This window comes from Sinocyclocheilus rhinocerous, unplaced genomic scaffold, assembly GCF_001515625.1.
Source record: "Sinocyclocheilus rhinocerous isolate Xijiao unplaced genomic scaffold, SAMN03320098_v1.1 scaffold1185, whole genome shotgun sequence".
NCBI classification, from domain to species: domain Eukaryota; kingdom Metazoa; phylum Chordata; class Actinopteri; order Cypriniformes; family Cyprinidae; genus Sinocyclocheilus; species Sinocyclocheilus rhinocerous.
In genome coordinates, this window is record NW_015627555.1 from 332161 (window position 1) to 336171 (window position 4011).

At 33.9% G+C, this 4011-nt stretch overlaps 1 pseudogene; it reads right to left on the bottom strand.

Annotated features, from left to right (window-relative positions):
- LOC107731169 (sodium-dependent neutral amino acid transporter B(0)AT2-like) overlaps positions 1 to 3589 on the bottom strand; it is an 11800-nt pseudogene extending 8211 nt beyond the window's left edge.
- Positions 3590 to 4011: the final 422 nt, after the last annotated feature.

Below are 4011 nucleotides of genomic sequence, written 5' to 3' on the forward strand. Positions count from 1 at the left end.
CATACACACACACACATATATATACACACACACACACACACTCACATACATACACATACACATACACATACACATTCACATACACACACATATATATATATATATATATATATATATATATCAACATGTATGTATGGATTGCAGCCATTTAGAAACGCTTCTCACAACAGTGAACTAAAGCTGGCTGCATTCTTTAAAGGGGTCATGAACGGAGAAATCAAAATGTCCTTGATCTTTTGACATATAAGAGGTCATTGTACTATAAAAACATCCTGCAAGTTTTAAAACTCAAATCATTCTCATTAGTCTAAAAACTGGTTATATTGAAGCCAATCTGCCAAAACAACAGGTTGTGGAATGTGCCACTTTATGACGTAATTAGAAGAATATCAACGCCTGCTTCTACATCACTGCCTGTTTAACTCCGCCCACTGATTCGCACATGTAGCGTAAATAACGAGAGAGGCAAACACAGGTCTACGCAGAAATCAAATGATAAAGATGGCTCTGAAGACAACACAACACTGTACAGTGCCAAGCTGTGGAAAAACACAGTCTTTGCATTGCCTTCCTTCTGATCCCAACACTAGGAAAGAGGATGAAGTTTATTTTTAATGAAGATCCAGACCGCGTCAGTAAGAATTTGGTCCTTTGTTCTTTTCATTTTACTCTGGATTCGTTTACAAACAAACAATTCGACACAGGATTTTCAGAAACACTGAAACTAAAAGACGATGCTGTGCGACTATTGGATCTGACAGTAATGTCGCAAAACATAAGTGTGAGTAACTGTTTTTTATTATGTGGTCACTTTTGCTTCGTCTGTTATTACAGATCGTTTGATATGAACTGAGTATTTATGTGTTTTAAACCTAAATCACAGCAGCGTGTCACTTACATGAGATCACAGCGATAGTAAATCCTGATGTAATGGACTTTATTGAGAGCAAACATGCCAGCTGACCACTGCTTTAGTCACAAACTGCAGGTCAGGCACAAACTGATGGGGTTTAAAGACTGGATTGGATTCATATTAGGAACATTTCTGTTGCTGCTACAGGGCAGCACATAATAATGCTGACCATTACAGTGAACCGAACATAAGCTTCTTGTATTTTCTGAGCTACTGGAAACTCAGATTGAGACATCCACTAGAAGGATTACTGTATTAAATTAAATATCAGTTTAAATATTAGCTAATTGTCTAAATTTTTTATCTTGTCAATCAGTTGTTGTAACCTCAGTTGGACCTTTGTCAACAAAAACTGATGGCAGTTTTTATCAACTCCGTCAGTTTTTAACACTGTCAGATGAAGGTTTCTGTCAGTTTTGAAATAAAGATTTTATTATTTTTTTCAATTTATTGTTTTAAAATAATAAAAAATGAACAGAACTACATTATAATGTTTCTATGTTCTCAAAGAAACATAGGTTATATATGTTTAATATTAAAAAGGAAAATTAAGAAATTTAGGAATTGGACTGTTCATAATAAAGTGAAACCTGGAAAACATAATGTAGAGAATTTATTTAATCACTTTATTACATACTTGAAGAGTTCACACTGTTATTGGGTGGATCAAATTAAAATATCATGCTTTTTAATGCACCTGACGGAGTTGACACAAATTAAGGTATGATTTGTGATTTATGATTTTCATACATAAGTGAATAATGTAAATTTTTAGGGGGGGAAAACCCTTACATGGCTCATTAGCTGGGATGAAGTTTATTTTTAATGAAGATCCAGACCGCGTCAGTAAGAATTTGGTCCTTTGTTCTTTTCATTTTACTCTGGATTCGTTTACAAACAAACAATTCGACACAGGATTTTCAGAAACACTGAAACTAAAAGACGATGCTGTGCGACTATTGGATCTGACAGTAATGTCGCAAAACATAAGTGTGAGTAACTGTTTTTTATTATGTGGTCACTTTTGCTTCGTCTGTTATTACAGATCGTTTGATATGAACTGAGTATTTATGTGTTTTAAACCTAAATCACAGCAGCGTGTCACTTACATGAGATCACAGCGATAGTAAATCCTGATGTAATGGACTTTATTGAGAGCAAACATGCCAGCTGACCACTGCTTTAGTCACAAACTGCAGGTCAGGCACAAACTGATGGGGTTTAAAGACTGGATTGGATTCATATTAGGAACATTTCTGTTGCTGCTACAGGGCAGCACATAATAATGCTGACCATTACAGTGAACCGAACATAAGCTTCTTGTATTTTCTGAGCTACTGGAAACTCAGATTGAGACATCCACTAGAAGGATTACTGTATTAAATTAAATATCAGTTTAAATATTAGCTAATTGTCTAAATTTTTTATCTTGTCAATCAGTTGTTGTAACCTCAGTTGGACCTTTGTCAACAAAAACTGATGGCAGTTTTTATCAACTCCGTCAGTTTTTAACACTGTCAGATGAAGGTTTCTGTCAGTTTTGAAATAAAGATTTTATTATTTTTTTCAATTTATTGTTTTAAAATAATAAAAAATGAACAGAACTACATTATAATGTTTCTATGTTCTCAAAGAAACATAGGTTATATATGTTTAATATTAAAAAGGAAAATTAAGAAATTTAGGAATTGGACTGTTCATAATAAAGTGAAACCTGGAAAACATAATGTAGAGAATTTATTTAATCACTTTATTACATACTTGAAGAGTTCACACTGTTATTGGGTGGATCAAATTAAAATATCATGCTTTTTAATGCACCTGACGGAGTTGACACAAATTAAGGTATGATTTGTGATTTATGATTTTCATACATAAGTGAATAATGTAAATTTTTAGGGGGGGAAAACCCTTACATGGCTCATTAGCTGAGACCTTTCTCTACAAATATATCAATTTATAAATAATTTATCATTAAATAATAAAAACTCACATTTTAAAACATGTTTTGTCCCTTATATCAGGAATCAGTGATATATATATATATATATATTTGTGTATTTTAATTTGTACACATGTATATATGTATATGTATGTATGTATGTATATATATATATATTTATATGCATATGTGCTCAGTGTTATAATGCAATTAAATAATTTTCTTCAAATATTAAAATATGTTATTTTCATATGGAGAGTGTGTATAAGCGTGTTTTACCATGCAGCTGGAGTAACCAATGCCGGCAAGGCGAGGTGAGATATGTTTCCAGACCCCGATGCTGCCCTGACGGATGCACTGCCCAGCGGCCAGCTCCATGAAGAACAGAGGAACCCCGATAATGAGCAACAGCATCACATACAGTAACATAAAGGCACCTGAAGACAGAGTGTAATAATTACATTAACATTCAGTTTCACACACACACATACAATGAACAAAAGTACCTACCTCCTCCATTTTGGTGGCAGAGATAGGGGAACCTCCAGACATTGCCCAGGCCAACGCTAAAGCCCACCTGGGCAAGCACGTACTGCAGCTTGCTGTCCCATGCTGGCCTGTCGTCCTCTTGCCCATCAGCACCCCGCAGACCCTTCTTCATCTGCCGACACCAGAGCCACGTCTGATCGACTCTCAACCAATACACCCCCATCCTCACCATCGAGCTTCTCCATCTAGAAAGGGCACAGTATTTGTCACTAAACGTTGGAGAACATGGACAATGTTCTGTCCAATGTCCAGTGTTATTTTAGTATTATTCATATACTATTATAGCATTTATTTATTAATATTTTGAATTAGATTTTAGTTTTATATTTTCCGTTTTCATTTTAATTTGAGTTTGTTTTAGTAATTTTGCTATGTGCTCATTGTCATTTTTATTTTAAATTTCTATTCATCTTTAATTTATTTTTATTTCAGTTTTATCTTTTATTTAAGTGTTAGCTTTATTTCTATTAATAAAATCAATTTTTATAGTTTTAGTTACCAATAACAACACAGCTTCCAGCTTCTTGTTTTAACCATCATGGATACAATGGTAAAGCGATTCATTTTTATAATGTTCCTTTCAGGTTCTTGGCAATGATATTGTCAA